Source organism: Carcharodon carcharias, chromosome 26, assembly GCF_017639515.1.
Source record: "Carcharodon carcharias isolate sCarCar2 chromosome 26, sCarCar2.pri, whole genome shotgun sequence".
Classification (NCBI taxonomy): domain Eukaryota; kingdom Metazoa; phylum Chordata; class Chondrichthyes; order Lamniformes; family Lamnidae; genus Carcharodon; species Carcharodon carcharias.
In genome coordinates this window covers 40,542,432-40,559,700 of record NC_054492.1, presented here as the reverse complement: position 1 = coordinate 40,559,700, position 17,269 = coordinate 40,542,432, and the positions used below count along the sequence as shown (strand labels likewise).

Here is a 17,269-nt window from a genome sequence, read left to right as displayed (position 1 = left end):
CAAATCTCAAACCATCCCTGAAAGAGAGTTTATCATAACTTTGAACTTGGCTTCATAACTTTTTTATTTGAAAAATATACTTTATTCATAAAATATCTGGAAGAACATTCCAAAACATTTCAAAACCACCATCACAAAAGTACAATCAAATTCAACTTTTACGCATGGATCACAAGGTACATCAATATAATCAACGACTATTACAATAATTTCAATATGGTCAATGCAGACAATCAGACAATGGTATTGGAGTTATCAACATACATCATGTTGCACTCTGAGGTGCTTCAATACAATTATAATACAATTAGTATTCACTGCACACGTTCATTTTGAGCTGTGCAGCCCGAGGGGCTCTCAACAGTTCCCAGCCCCTTGGTGCACTGTGGCAGAAAGGCCTTAGGCCTTAGACAGCGACCTTTCCCCATTGCGCCTTTGCGGCAGCTGCCCCAAGCTTTAGTGCGTCCCTCAGCACGTAGTCCTGGACCTTGGAATGTGCCAGTCTGCAACACTCAGATGGGAAAAATCTTTGCGCTTGAAGACCAACACGTTTCGGGCAGACCAAAGAGCGTCTTTCACCGAGTTGATGATCCTCCAGCTGCAGCTGATGTTTGTCTCGGTGTGTGTCCCTGGGAACAGCCTGTAGAACACAGAGTCCTGTGTCACAGAACTGCTCGGGATGAACCTCGACAGAAACTACTGCATCTCTTCTAGACCTTCTTTGCAAAGGCACAGTCCACAAGGAGGTGAACAACAGTCTCGTCCCCACCACAGCCACCTCGAGGGCAATGTGCAGAGGGGCTGAGGCTCCTGGCATGTTGGAAGGATCTGACGGGGAGGGCCTTTCCCAGCACCAGCCAAGCTACATCTTGGTGCTCGTTGGAAAGTTCTCGATGAGGCATTCTGCCAAATGACTTTGACAGTCTGCTCGGGGATCCATCCCACAGGATCCACCCTCTCCTTTTCCCGCAGGGCCTCTAAGACGTTATGTGCCGACCACTGCCTGATGGACTTGTGGTCAAAGGTATTTCTCTGCATAAATTTTTCCACGAGAGACAGGTGGTCCGGCATGGTCCAACTACTTGGAGCATTCCGCGGCAGCGTGGCCGGACCCATCCTTCACAACACCGGGGACAGATAGAACCTCAGCACGTAGTAACACTTGGTGTTTGCAAACCAAGAGTCTACACACAGCTTGATGCAGCCGCACACAAAGGTGGCCATCAGTATGAGGGCGATGTTGGGCATGTTTTCTCCCCCTTTATCTAGAGGCTTGTACATCGCGTCCCTGCGGACATGATCCATTTTCGACCTCCAGATAAAACGGAAGATGGCTCGGGTGATCGCCATCGCACAGGAGTTTGGAATGGGCCAGACCTGCACCACGTACAGCAACAGCGAGAGTGCCTCACACCTGATGACCAGGTTCTTACCCGCAATGGAGAAGGAGTGTCACTCCCACATGCCCAGTTTTCTTTTCACTATAGACACTTGCTCCTTCCAGTTTCTAACGCATGCCCCGGTCCCTCCGAACCATATCCCCAGCACCTTCAGGCCGTCAGCCCTGACAGTGAAGGGGACAAAGGATCGGTCAGCCCAGTTCCCAAAGAACATGGCCTCACTCTTCCCACGATTTACCTTGGCTCCCGAGGTCAGTTCGAACTGGTTGTAGATGTGGATCAATCTGCGCACCGACATCGTCCATGTAGAGGGAGGCTTTGACCTGAATGCCTCCACTGCCTGGGATTGTCACTCCTCTTATGCCCAGATTCTTCCTGATGGACTCAGCAAAGGGTTCTATGCAACACACAAACAGGACAGGGGAGAGAGGGCAGCCCTGCCTGACTCCAGATTTAACAGGAAAGCTATCTGATTCCCACCCATTGGTTGAGACTGCGCTACTGATGTTAGTGTAGAGCAGTTGGATCCAATTGCGAATTCCCTCCCTAAATCCCATTTTGGAGAGCACATCCACCATGTAGGTGTGCGATATTCTGTCAAAGGCCTTCTCCTGATCCAGGCTGATGAGGCAGGTGTCCACACCCCTGTCCTGCACATAGGCAATCGTGTCCCTGAGCAGCGTGAGGCTGTCAGAGATCTTCCTGCCCGGCACAGTGCAGGTCTGGTCAGGGTGGATCACCAATTCCAAAGCAGACTTGACCCGATAGGCAATGACCTTGGACAGAATCTTTTAGTCCATATTCAACAGTGAAATGGGTCGCTAGTTTCCTCCCTTTCCCCCTTGTACTTGTAGATGAGGGTGATGATGCCTTTCCTCATGGATTCTGACATTCTGCTGGCCAGAAACATACTCTCGTACACTAATAGCAGGTCTGGGCCGATCCAGTCCCACAGAGCCAAATAGAACTCTGCCAGCAAGCTGTCGCTTCCAGGAGTTTTACTCTTCTCGAAGGACTCAAGGGCCTTAGTCAGTTCGTCAGGAGTTAGCGGTTTGTCCAGGCTCTCCCGTGTACTGTCATCTAAGACCTCCGTAATAGAGGACAGGAAGGACTGGGAGGCTATGCTGTCTGAGGGCTTCACATCATACAATCTAGCATAAAAGGATTTGCTGATCCTCAAGATGTCGGTCTGCGATGACTTTATTGAGCCGTCTTCTTCCTTCAGGCTGCTGATCACAGAGCTCTCTCTATGTACCTTTTGGAAGAAGAAACGTGAGTACATCTCATCCTGCTCCACGGAGCAGACTCTAGAACGGAAGATGATCTTGGAGGCCTCCAAGGCAAAGAGCGAGGCTTGCTGGCTTTTCACCTCTTGGAGTTCCTCCTTGACATCGACCCCCATCAACTGCAGCCGCAGCAAGTTCTGCATGTTTCTCTGGAGTCGGGACATTTCCCTCTGTTCCTTTCTAGCTTTCTGGGCGCCTTTGAGGATGAAAAACCTCTTGATGTTTCCCTTGGTCGCTTCCCACCAGTGTGTCAGGGACTCAAAGAGGGGTTTCATGGTTCTCCAACCTTTGTAATCCCTCTTGAGCTCCTCAGTGTTCTCTGGGGTCAGCAGTTGCACATTTAGCTTCCATGCCCCCCCTGCCCACCCTCTTGCCTTCCACTTGCCAGTAGGAGGCATTGGTCAGAGAAGAACAACGGCTTGATGTCGGTGGATCTGACAGCGAACACACGGGACACAAACAGGAAGTCTATCCTGGGACGGATGGAACCTTCTGGCCGCGATCAGGTGTATCTACGCTGCGCTCCATCTGCAGAATTGTTGAAGACATCGTGCAGCTTGGCATCCTTAACTGTTTCCATCAGGGATCTGGACATAGTGTCCAATCTGCTGTCAGCCCTGCCGGATCGTCCAGCCGCATTGGTGTTGCAGTTGAAGTCACCACCCAGAATGACCGGTCTGGAGGTCGCCAGCAGCAGTGGGAGCTGCTGAAAGACCGCCAGCCACTCGCCCTTTTGTGCCGGGGTGTACACATTAATTAACTGGAGTGGAACATTCTTGTACATTACGTCAGCTATGAGGAGGCGCCTGTCCATCACCTCCTTAACCTCGGAGACGGTGAAGTTGCCTCCCCGCAGCAGAATACCCAGGCTGGAGGAACAAGAGTCGTTGCCTCCCAAATCGATGGCCCATGGGACCACCATCGTGACCATTGCCTGTAGGAGCTGAGGTGCGGTATCGCACACTCCTGTACAAACAACAGGCTAGCTTTGAACTTGGCAAGGTAGCCCAAGATCGCAACACATCGCATAGTAGATTTAATGCTACGCACATTTATGGATACAATCTTAGCACCCATTTTAAAGCATTTAGTCTCTTACCAAACCTGTTGTCTTTGAGAGTTCCAGACCTTTGGTGTGCTTCTGTATACCCATAAGTTCACAAATTGCCTCACTTTGGATGGGCTGAGGAAACTGTCCAGAACCACCCCATTGGAGATGTTCCGCTCAGGTGGCATCTGGGGGTTTGTGCAAGGAATGAGATTTGAATTGTTCTCTGTTGGAGAAGTCTCTCCGATAATCTCCCCCTCTGGGGCATTGCTTCTCCCGGCTTCACGGAGCTGGGGTGCGCTAAGCGCTTCACTGCACCGAGATTCCTGGGGTTGGGGTGTGCTGGCCTTTCGGGTTTTGGGCAAAGTTGGGGTGCGCTGGTCTCCTCATTGTCTTCAATGTTCTGGAGCTCGTCCTCCAACTCCCTAGAGCTTTGCCACTTCTTCTGTAGGTGCCGCCCTTGCACTTCTTCGTCCGAAGAGCAGCTGCCCTTGTCACCCGTGTCGGATGGGAGACACCTCTTGCCAGTTGTCTGGGAAGTGACTTGGTCCCTTCTTAACCCGTTCTTCCTTTTGGCTCTCTTCACCAGCTGCCACACCAACTGCCACTCCCCCTGCTGATTTTCCGCTGCTTCCTCCTCCACTGATTCGCTCTCCTGAGGAGAGCTGTCTGCTGCCTCAATCTTTTCCTCCACCTTGTCTGTCTCTCTCGACCATCCTTTGTCCCGTTGTTCTCACTGGGGGCCTTGGTGGTTGGAGGGTTGCAAGTATCCTTAGTAGTGACACGAAGCATTTCATCTGCTTCCCCCTCGTTGGCTTTGGCTGCCTGTGCATAAGTGAGGCAGCGTTTGGGGCAGGCCCTGAAGAGGTGGCCTGCCTCAGCATACAGGTTGCAGCACTTAGTCTGTTTGCAGTCCTTTGTTTGGTGCCCTTCTTGTTTGCAGTTCTTGCAGAGGGCGGCTCTGCAGTTGGCCACCACATGACCAGACTTGCCGCATGAGCGACAAAGTTTTGGCTGCCCAGCATAGACAAGGTAGCCACAGCTTCCCCCGATAGCGAAGCTGGAAGGAGGGTGGAAGATGGCTCCCTTACCATCAGTCTTGAGCGTGATTTTGATCTCGTGTTTGCGTGTCCAAATTCCCAAGGTGTCTCTAACCTCTGTGCATTTCCCAATCTTGTCGATGTACCTGGCGAGGAAGCTGAGCACATCGGCGACAGGGACGTGGGGGTTGTAGAGATGTACCTTCACCACATGGTCCCATTGCAACAGCAGAGCAAAGAGCAGCTCCACCATCAGGATCTTCATCTCCAGCTGGTCTCTCTTCTCCTCGAACACCTTCAGGAACTTGACCCAAGCTGCCACACGCTTGAAAGTCATGTCGAAAAATCCAGCGCTGGGGAAGTCTTGCAGGCAGTAGATCTCCTCTGCTTCAAATCCACACGCCTTCAACAGGATCTGCTTGCTGAAGAAGGCCCACTCCATGGGTGCCCCTCCTTCGCTGTCCTTCACCGTCACCTGAACGGTATTATGTACCCCATGGTGTGGGGATCGACTGGTTATAGCCATCGCTTCACGACTACACTTGATCTTAGTCAAGAGGTCAAACTTGGTTTCATAACTATTTCAGATAAACAGATTTCACTCCAGTACAGGAGAGCAATTATTTCTTCACCTCAACCCCTCCTCTTCCCAGCCCAGCCCTCTTAAGATAACACTGATACATTGGGCAATAAATCAAAGATTGCTGTCAGTTCCATTTTGGTTTCTCCCCACGGAGACTTGCTACTTCAGGTGTCCATTCTTTGTTGCCATCCCTCCCATCAATAAGCATCTCCACAGGGAAACCTGCTGATACAGTACATAAGTTGCTTTAATACTCTATATCTTGTTCTGTTTCATATCAACACTCAGCTGTTACCTACCTTGTTAGTTCACCAATGCCTTGATAAAAGTCATTCACAAGGGATTGCTAGCATCTCTAAATGCATAGTTATAAGCTTTCAATACTGACTTTTTTAACCTTTCCTCCACCAATGATGAGTTAACTTGCTGCAGGTGAGAAGGCACTTCTAAATTGACTTACATTTTGCACCAAAAATTGACCTTTCATACAACCATGCTTATCTTTAGACTATTATGCCTTAATTTGCTGAAAAGCCAGCCTTTTTAGAGGAGTTTCAGCTAGCACAATACATGTGCAAAACACATGATTAGAGTGGTGATACTGAAGAAGACATCAAAGTTAAATATTTCTGAAATGATTCTTTTTAGAAGTTGTATGTGATTTAAAAAGTAAGATTAAAATAATTGAGATAAGACGAGTAGAAGTAAATTATAAATTAGGCAATAAATTTGTTTTTTTTTTCAACTTTATAAATTGCAATTGGGATAACATAAAGGTACTTCTGATACATGAATCAATTCTCTTGTGTAATAGAGTTTCTTTCAGCATCCATGTGAGCAGAATCCCACTTTAAAACAGCTGACCCCAAGATTGTAGAACCGTAGAATTTCATGGCACAGAAGTCGGCCATTTAGCTCATTGTGTCAATGCCAGATCTTTTCTAATGCAATTAAAATTTAATCCCTGTCCTGCTTTCTCTTTGTAACCCTCTGTTGTTTACTATTTCAATAAATGTCTATGTTTTCTTAAAAGATGCAGTGGTTCCTGGCACATACACTTTGTGACAGCATGTCATGCTTCTAAAATCTCTGCAGTAAAAAAAAACACCTAATGTCTCACCTTATCATTTTTCATATCTTTTTCTTGTGAATTGCTGAAAAAAGAGAGATTTTTTGTTGAAGACCAAATTATAAAATAAAACTGGTGGAGAGTACTCACATCTCAACAAATAGATTAAGGAAATAAAATGCTCAAAATGAAGTACTGTTTTAAAATGTATTCTCGTGATTGTGAAAATTCTGGGTGTGCTCTTATCGCTCACTTTTCAGAAACAGGAAGGGAGTATTCACAATTGCCTGCCTTATTATTTTGTCAAGGAAATGTTTATGAAGCCCTTTCTGTTATTTCCAAATGTGCTCTTTTTATATTCTGAAATACCAGTCAATAACAGTTCTATAATTGATCCTTAATGAAAGAATGTAGTGCTTTGAAAATTGGCTACAAGTGAATTGTGGCGAAATGCCATGTGGCAATTACTTTATCAAGGCTTGACTATTGTGGACTATTTGACTATCCTTGAGGGTTGCTGCTTCCTGATATTTTGCTTCAACTCTGAATTTGAGGAGTTATTGTCAATTGTCATAAAAATGCCTCGACTTGGATTACTTGAGCAAGTTCCTTTACTCATTGGCGCCTCGTTTTCATAGACCTGTAATTCTCTTTACAAATTAAAGCAAAGAAATCATATAGCACAGAGGATGGTTGTTCAGTCTATCGTTATTGTGCTGACTCTTGGAAAGAACTATCCAATTAGTCCTGTTTTTTCTCCGTAGCCCTTCCTGGCCACTATCCAAGCTTGGTGTTATATTTGCCCCCGAGATGAACTTCTAACCAAAATCCACTCCATCACCACTGCTTCCACTTTCATAATGTCTCCACCCTGCCTCAGCTCATCTGCTGTTGAAACTCTCAACCAAAGCTTTGTTACCTTGAGACTTGACTATTCCATTGCTGTCTTAGATGGCCTCCCATGATAAACATGACCTCATCCAAACTATTGCCCATATCCAAACTCATTTGATCATGGAACGACTCCCTCCTGCGTTGTACCAATTGGCCCATCTTGTTCAATGCTGGCCCTCTGCAAGTGTAACTCAGCTAGTCCACATCCTCATCCTTTTCCCCCATTGCCCTGCATTTTTGTTTTGTTTTCAGGTGTTTACCTGATTTCCTTTATGAAAGCCTGGGCTGAATTTGCCACCCAGGCAGCTGAACCACATCAGGAGATAATCAGGTAGATGGCCAAAAGCTTGATCAAAGTGGTTGGTTTTAAACAATGTTTTAAAGGAGGAAAAATTGCTGGAGAGGCAGAGAGGTGTATGGAGGGAATTCCACAGTTTCAGGCCTAGGTGACTGAAGGCACAGCCACCAATGATGGAGAGATTAAAATCAGAGATGCTCAAGAGATCAGAATTGGGTGAGCTCAAATGTCTCCGATGTTTTTGTGCAGCTGAAGATGATTAGAGATGGGGAGGGGTGAGATCATAGAGGGATTTGGGGGGGAAAAATGAGAATTTTAAAATCTAGGCATTGCTCAAATGGGAGCCAATGTAGGTCAAGGAGCACAAGGGTAATAGGTGAATAGGTCTTAGTGCAAGTTAGGGCATGGGCAGTAAAGTATTGGAAGACCTTGCGATTAAAGCGGGTAGAATGTGGAAGACCAGCCAGGATGCATTGAACAGTGAAGTCCACAGGTAACAAATGCTGAATGAGGGTTTCAGCTGCAGATGAGCTGAGATGGGGTGAAGTTAGACAATACAACAGAGATGGAAATAGGCAGTTTTAGTGGTGGTGTGAACATGGTTGGAAGCTCTTCTGGATCAGATGTGACACCAAGGTGGCGAGCTGCCTGGTTTAGTCTCAGATGGTTGCCAGGGGTCAAGAGAGAGTTGGTGGCGAGGGAACAGTGTTTAGAGGAGGGATCAAAAACAATGGCTTCATTGTCACCATTTTTTAAAAAAGATTTGTGTATGTGAATCCCAGATCTTTCTGTATCCTCTTTAAAATGGTGGGTCATTTTCAATAATTGAGAGGAAACCTCTGACCTAATCTGGTAGTGTTACATAAGTAGTGTTATTCTCATTCACATGCAATTAAAACTGCAAGCTTCTGTATCTGCCTGTTTAGGTCATGATTTTGCAGATTGCGTGGCTTTACTTTTGTTATTTTTGACTGTATGAGCAGTGATTCACTAAGGGTTGTTGTTATATTGGCCCCAAGTAAACAATACTATTCTTGATAGAATGCTAACAGCAGAGCTCATGCCAAACTGAGTGATAAATTGAGGATTGCTGTGTATGTTGGATTAGGAATAGTTTGAGAACTGCCCATTGGGATAAGTGTATGGTCATATGCCTTTACAAGACAGCAGTGAAGTATTTCCTTTTAAATGACATATATTCAACTGTATTAGACAATTACTGTATTAAAGGATATGTATTCTGTCAGTTCCACTACACTATGGCTAGCAGGTCCCATGCAGCTGACACCACCAATGACAAATTTACGAATTTTGTTTTAGTTCAGCAACAGTGGAGATCCAGTTGTACTGGGTCTTCCCAACTACCATTGGTTTGTGCAGCTGAATTTACTGGCTACTTGTCTGTCTCTGGTCTAATGTCATGAGGGGTCATTGCGTCATGACATCAATTGTCAAATTGTTGGAGCTGCGGGCGGACAAGAGCCTGGGTCCTGATGAACTTCACCCTATAGTCTTAAAAGTAGCATCTAGTGAGATAGTTGGGATGCATTGGTTTTTATTTTCCCTAGATTCGGAGAAGGTCCCATTAGTTTGGAAGACAGCAAATGTAACTCCATTATTCAAAAAGGGAGGGAGACAGAAAGTGGGAAACTACAGGCCAGTTAGCTTAACATCTGTCTTAGGGAAAATGTTAGAAGCTATTATTAAAGAAGTTATAGGAGGGCACATGGATAAGCTCCAGGTCATCAGGCAGAGTCAACATGGTTTTGTAAAAGGGAAAATGTGTTTACCCAACTTAGTGGAGTTCTTTGAGGAAGTAACATGTGCTGTGTGGACAAAGGGAAACTGGTAGATGCACTGTACTCAGATTTCCAGAAGGCATTTGATAAAATGCCACATCAAAGGTTATTGCAGAAAATAAAAGCTCATGGCATAGAGGGTAACATATTGGCGTGGATAAAAGATTGGCTGGCTAATAGGAAGCAGAGAGTAGACATAAATGGTTCTTTTTCAGGTTGGCAGAATATAATGACTGATGTGCCACAGCGATCAGTGCAGGGACCTCAACTGTTTACAATTTATATAAATGACTTGGATGAAGGAATTGAAGGGTTGGTTGCTAAATTTGCTGATGTCACAAAGATAGGTAGGAAAGTAAGTTGTGAAGAGACACAAGGAGGCTACAAAAAGATATCGATAGGTTCAGTGAGTGGCCAAAGATCTGGCAAATGGAGGAAAATGTGAAATTGTCCATTTTGGCAGGAAGAATAAAAGAGAAGCATATTATCTAAATGGTGTGTGATTGCAGAGCTGTGAGGTGCAGATAAATCTGGCTGCCCTGGTGCATTAATCTTAAAAGGCTAGTTTGCAAGCACAGCAAGTAATTAGGAAAGCTAATAGAATGTTATCATTTATTGCTAGGGAAATTGAATACAAAAGTAGGGAGTTTATGCTTCAGTTGTACAGGGCGCTAGTAAGACCACATTTGGAGTACTGTGTACAGTATTGGTCACTTTATTTAATGAAGGATGTAAGTGTGTTGGAAGCAGTCTGGAGAAAGTTTACCACACTAATACCTGGAATGGGAGGGATCTTGACAGGGTGGATGTGGAGAGGATGTTTCCTCTTGTGGAAAAACTCAGAACTAGGGGTCATTGTTTAAGAATAAGTGATCGCCCATTTAAAACAGATGAGGTGAATTTTTTTCTCTGAGGGTCGTGAGCCTTTGGAACTCTCTTCCTGAAAAGGTGGTGGAAGCAGAGTCTTTGAATATTTTTAAGGCAGAGGTGGATGTATTCTTCGTAAGCAAGGGGGGGTGGTGGTGGTAGGTTATCGGAGGTAGGTGGAATGCAGATGTCAAGTTATTCTCACATCAGCTATGATGTTAAATGGCAGAGCAGGCTCAAGGGGCTGAATGGCTTACTCCTGCTTCGTTTGTATGTACAGATGCACAGAACAGACTTAGCTACTGCAATGTCCTGCATTACTGTAACCTAATATCTGTGGATTTTAAATGATTTGGCTCAACACCTGTAGCTTCTTATACTGTGTAGACTGCTGTAATCAGTTGAGTTGGAAATCAAACAGTACAGTACACCCAATCTCCTAACTTCACATGCAAGGGCTAGTCGTTGCTGAATTGAAGTTAATGTACAGTAACCAAAGTGTTGAAGCATGTGCAAATGCTTAGGATTAAACCACTCCATTCTTGTATGTAAATACATAAGACTGGCTCATTTAAATTGCCTTCTCATGACCCAGGATATGGAAGCTCTTATGTAACATTACCTTTTAGTGCTGCACTTACATTCCAATCAATGTGAATGTCGCAGTGAAGTTAAAATTTAACAGGTATGAATGAAAATGAGCTAAAGGATCACTAGCACATAAAAGAAACATGATAGTAGATTAAACTGTTATCAAATTGAAATGATGACCTGCATTTTCTTATGGAATTCAGGGCAGCTGCCCTGAATTCCCCAAGAGCTTCATCTTTTAATTAACCAACCAACCTCCGGTCTTGCTACTGTTAATTAGATAAAATGTCCAAAGGGTGACATTTTTAAAATAAGTTTTAAATTTAAAATTTCCAAAATATGCCTTGGCAAAATGCTCTGAGGGTAAATGTTGAGTAATTTATTTCTGAGGGTTGCAGATTCCTGTAGGAGTATTGTATGCTATGATTGCAGAGATCTTTGCTGAACAAAAAGTTCCCATCTATTGCTCTGTTGCTGATGTTTGCCTTGATAGGTATTAATAGTGCAGTGAGGTAACTGCAACAATATTTGCAAAGTGATGTTCTTGAAGTTGCACACGTCATTTTGATGCAGGTAAAATATGTTGTGCATCCATACATTCATTTGCAGGTGTGAAACAGTCTAATTTTAGTAAGAGCTAAACAACAACTAAAAGGAAATGATCATTACAATGCTAGGAAAAATACATTTTTTTCACACAAATGAAGACTCCAGAGAGCAGTTGGGATCAATGCATGTTCAAGTAAAGAGCATTCTTTAGATTTAGAAATCCTTATGTCAGATCATGATTGAGCTAGCTTAGTTTAACACATATACATTTGGGGATTCATTGGATATACTTAATTTTTAAGGAAACTCATTGAATAATGCACGTTATGCAGCTGCAAATCTATTGACATTTGACCTGCTCATTCAACGTAAACATGTTCAGTGGATCCACAATCTATATTGCATATTCTATGGAGGTGTTTTGGCTCTTGAAGTTATAGCAATGTTAAAGGACTTCTTTTTCATGTGCTTTGAATCGTGGAGAAATAGGGATATACCTTGTGACTCTGCATTAAAGGCACTATATAAAACAAAGTTGTTTTAACTGGCAGTGTGATGTTGCTCCAATGCATAAATTCTCAAACTGGGGTCTGAGAGATCTTCAGACTTCTATCTCATTAGAATTGCTTTTTTTTCTTGTGTGTAGTGACTTAATAGTGTATACTTGCCTGTGTGTCGCTATACTAATAAACAAGTTCTACAGTGATATGTTCCGTTACTTTGTCTATCTGCTGACTTCATAAGCCCACTTACCAACTTTTTGTTTTGGAGTCATTCTGTACTTTTGTATCCAGGGTGAAAAAAGGACCATTATTTTCTTACCTTGATCCTGATGACTTCTTACCCATACCCCAATCACTGCTTTACCCTACCTCCCAATCTAGGTGCTCGAGAAGAAATAGTTGTTGAATCCTAAATGAGGGAGGATGTTATAGATTATGTATTAAATTAATGGCGTGGCAAATATTTTTGAGTACATTTGAGATGAGTTAAGCTATCCTTGTGGTGCCGGTGTCCAGTTACTTTTAATGATTTTGCACTTTCAATGTGGGAGTTTAAAGAGAATGGTCAAATTGAAAAACCCATGTCCGATCTGGATAATTTTAAATACGGAAAGTAAAATTGATATAGAGTTATACGCACTAATGGGATATGTATACAGGGTCAATTTGAAATATTTGTAACAAACGTAATCAGGAGTTAGCCTCTTAAGCCAGTTGGCGCCCTATAATAAAGGATTGTTCAGAGATGTTAGCTTTGTTGATAGAGCTACTCAGAAGGCTGTAAATCAGCATGAACAGCCAGACAGAGCAATGTACAGAGCACTTGTTTTATGTGTATGTGTGTGAAAGGGGAGTGTGAGAGAACTGTAACAACAAGGTGATGATAAACCTTCCCTTTAACACTGCTGAAAGAACATTTGGGTCCATGATGTGAAGAAAATTAGGATAAGTACAATTAAGCTTGACTTAAGAGAATGCAACAGATTTTGTTGAACATTGTAGTGTTGAGCAATATCTTCGGCTTAAAATGATTATGATAAATGGCAATCCTTAAATAATAGCAATAAAAGTTGTAATTCTAAGTGCATTCATTGCCTTTGTGTGGCAGCAAATATTAAAGAGATTTACAATGAATGTTTTGTGTGGGGATATAAATCCTACACTTGTTTTCTTCTTGCTAAACCTTGTCTCAGTTGCTGATGTAGAGGTGGTAGGGTAGTTTTAAGATGCTATGATTATAACTTGTGTTTAAATTAGAAGGTTTAGGACAGAACTAAGATCTCTAAATATTGTCAGTTCTAGGGGCAAAAGACAATGGTGGCAGGTTATTTTGTTGAGAAAGAAACAGTTAACATTTCCCTGTTCTGATGAAAGATCATCAATCTGAAACATTATCTCTTTCTGTCTCCGCAGATGCTTCCTGACGTGCTGAGTACTTCCACCATTTTGTTTTTATTTCAGATTTCCAGCACCCTCAGTGTTTTGCTTTTGTGCTATTTTGTTGACATGTGAGGTGGAAATTTGACACTGCTACTAGCAATGCTTATATTGGCTTTGTGTTAGTTCAGATTTTTGTAATGCAGACACTCGGGAACTAGAGTTCGTGAGCTGGCTCTTAGTGTTTACGCTGATAAATTTAGCTCTAGACTTAAAGACTTCAGTCTTTCCCTGTAGCAAACTGACCTGTGAGAGTGCACGGGGTATCATGACTATGCATGCTTTTCCCCACCATTCTGCACTATCTTTGAATTGTACAGCTACTTTACCTCATTTGCTTTTTTAATAGTATTTAAGCAATCATATTTGTTAAAAGGAGGACTACTAAGGCATTTGATTTGGGGAACTTTATCGCTGACCTATTTCCAATGTTTTGTTTTGTGAGTAAAACAGTTGGCAGGGAATTGCGGTAAACTTGCATATTTTAGACTAAGGATTTAAAACTAGAATTCAAGGGTTAAGCTCAAATGCTGACAAGTTTCAAATACTGAACGTGCATCTACTAGATGGAAATTCTTCTATGTATCCAGTCAATTGATTCCAGCATGTCAAAGTTGACATGCTGTTCTTCTCCAAAATAATGTGGAATATCCACCACTTGTTGCTTTTCCCTGCAAAATGGAAAAATTCAATGATTGTGTGCAGAGTACTGTCTCATCACCTACAGTAAAAAGGAGCAAAGTAAATCTAATACAAATCATTATGCTAGACAGTTTTTACAACACTAACGCATTCAAATCCTAACTTCAAGCCAGTGCATCTTTTAGACTTCCTCTGCAGGACAAACTTAGTTGGTTTAAGCCTTATGCAGGGAAATCCCCAGGTACAGGAGCCCTTCCCACACTACTCGAATGTATCCCTTCTGATGGTTTATACGCCTCCTCCCCCTATCTGCTTCCTAAATGACACCACCTTGGTAAATTGAAGAAATGTCTGTATATGTGCACCGTATGATGTGTTGCAAGAAAGAGGGTGGTAAATTGTTCATGCCCCTTGACAAAATAAATTAATGATTCTTTCCACCATATCTCTCTCCCCCCCCCCCCCCCCCCCCCCCCTCCCCAAATAGAAATAATTTCATCTCAATTAGAGGGCAAATGAATCTCAAATTAATTTCTGCATTGTACTGTTTCTACTTCAATAACTTTCTTAATGGAATGCCAAAATCTTGAATTGAAGAAACATGTTTTATAACATAAGCATGGAATGATTGCCTTTGCTTTGAGTGAATCATTAAGAACTTTGAATGGAGCCATCAATTAAGTTTTAATTTAGTGGCTTATTAAATTAACTGCAGTTTGTTCCATGACAAGTCAATAGCACAAAAAATGTGTTTTTGCAATGATTCATTAAATTGTAACTTATAATTACAACAAAAAAACCCGATCAGGCTGCTAATATGGTGGAAGTAGCAGAGTGGTGAGATTACTGGGCTAAGCCAGAGGCCCAGACTAATGCACAGGAGACAGTTGAGTTCAAATCCTACCACAGCAGCTGAGGAAATTTAAATTCAATTAGTAAAATCTAGAATAAAATACTAGTCTCATTAATAATCATGAAACTACTGGATTGTTCTAAAAACCCAGCTGTTTCACTATTGTCCTTTAGGGAAGGACATTGCTCACATTTAGGCCAGAATGAGTAAGGACAGCAGAGACCCACAACAATGTGGTTGACTCTGCCCCCTGAAATGGCCTGTCAAGCCACTCAATTGCATTGAAGTGCTACGGGAAAGTTAACCAAAAATGAAACCGGACAGACCACCCTGCGATGACCGTGGCACCGGAAACAACAAAGACATCAATGTCCTGGACAACTCCATCACCATTCTTTGGTGTGTCATGTCACACTAGCAGGGCAGACCCACCAGAGATGGTGGCGCAGTGGTATGCAGTTGGTAGGAAGTGGCCCTGGTAATTCTCAACGTTGATTCTGCACCTCATTTGGACAAAGTAGTCTCCCACTGATTACAGCCTAACACCCTTGCTCAGCTGACGAATTAAGTGTTCCTCCATGTTGAATACCATTTGGAAGCTGCCCTCTGGGAAGCAAGGGCACAGAATTTTTTTCTGGGTAGGGAATCACCCTGCTAGCAAATGGGATAGGATCAGAGCAGATTTAGCAGCTCAAAACTGGGTATCCACGAGACAATCTGGGCCATCAGCAGCAGCAGCAGCAGAATTGTATTCAAGCATAATCTGTAACTGTCAAGCTGGGGATCAACCTTGGATCAATGAGGAATATAGTAGAGCATACCGGGACCAGCACCAGGCTTGTCGAAAAATGAGGTGCTAATCTGGTGAAACTCCAATACAGGACTACATGCATGCTAAACGGCAAAGCATCAGGCATAAGAAATTGAACCCACAACCAATGGATCAGCCCAAAGCTCTACAGTCCTACCACATCCAGTTGTGATAGTTGGTGGGCATTTAAACAACTAACCAGAATAAGAGGCTCCACAGGCATCCCCATCCTGGATGAGGCCAGACAAAACCAAGCAAGGTAGTGCAAAGATGAGGCTGAGGTATCAACAACCATCTCTTGCTATAAGTGCCGAGTGCATGATCCATCTTTGCCTCTTCCGGAGGTTGCCACCATCTTAAATGCCAGTCTTCAGACAACTTGATTCACTCCAGGTTATATCATGAAACAGCCGAAGGCACTGGACACAGCAAAGGCTATGGGCCCTTACAACATTCTGGCTGTAGGATTGAAGACTTGTGCTCTAGAACTAGCCATGCCCTTAGCCAAGCTGTTCCAGTACAACATTGGCATCTATCCGAAAATGTGGAAAATTGCCCGGGGACAACCTGTCCACAACAAGCAAGACATATCCAGTCTAGCCATTCACAGCCCCATCAGCCTACTCTCAGTCATTGGCAAAGTGATTGAAGATGTCGTTGACAGTGCTGCCAAGCAGCAAATGCAGCGACAATCTGCTCATTGGTTTCTCAGTTCGGATTCCATCAGGGCCACTCGGCTTCACGTCTCTTACAGCCTGGGTACATGCTTGGACAAAAAAGTTGAATTTCAGAGGTTGGGTGAGAGTGACTGCCCTTGACATCAAAGTAGCATTTGACAGAAGAGTGGCGTCCAGGACTCCTTTCAAAACTGAAAACGATGATAATCAGAGGGAATACTCTGCACTAGTTGGAGTCATAACTAGCGCAATAGAAGATGATTGTGGTTGCTGGAGGTCATCACTTCAGCTTCAGCTGCATCAATGGCCGTCCACCCGTCATAAGGCCTGAAATGGAGCTGTTCACAATGATTGCGCAATGTTCAATATCTTTTGCATCTCCTCAGACACTGAAATGGTCCATGTCCATATGTAGCAAGACCCAGACAACATTCAGGCCTGGGCTGATCAGTAGCAAGTAACGTGTGCTATGCAAGCGTCAGGCAATGCCCATCTCCAACAAGAAAGAATCTTAAGCATTTCCCCTTACATTTCAATGACATTACCATTGCTGAATCCCCACTCTCAACATCCTGAGGGTTGCTGTTGACCAGGAACTGAACTGGACCAGCCACATCAATACTGTGCTACAAGAGTAGGTCAGAAGCTTGGAATTCTGGTGTGAGTAACTCACCACCTGATTCCCCAAAGCCTGTCCAAGGTACAATTCAGGAGTGTGACGCAGTACACTCCAGTTGCCTGAATGAGTTTAGCTTCAACACCACTCGAAGCTTGACATCATCCGAGACAAAGTAGCCTGCTTGATCAACATTCCATCCACGACCTTAAGTAGTCACTCCCTCCACTACAAGTGCACGGTAGTGGTGCGTACCATCTACAAGATCCCCCACAGGAACTCACCAAGGCTCTATCGACAGCACCT

The 17,269-nt window shown here is 43.6% G+C and overlaps 1 protein-coding gene across 2 annotated transcripts in view; it reads left to right on the top strand.

Moving 5' to 3' along the window:
- Positions 1 to 17,269, top strand: part of adam10a (ADAM metallopeptidase domain 10a) — a 207,026-nt gene that overhangs the window by 159,180 nt on the left and 30,577 nt on the right. The window lies entirely within an intron of this gene.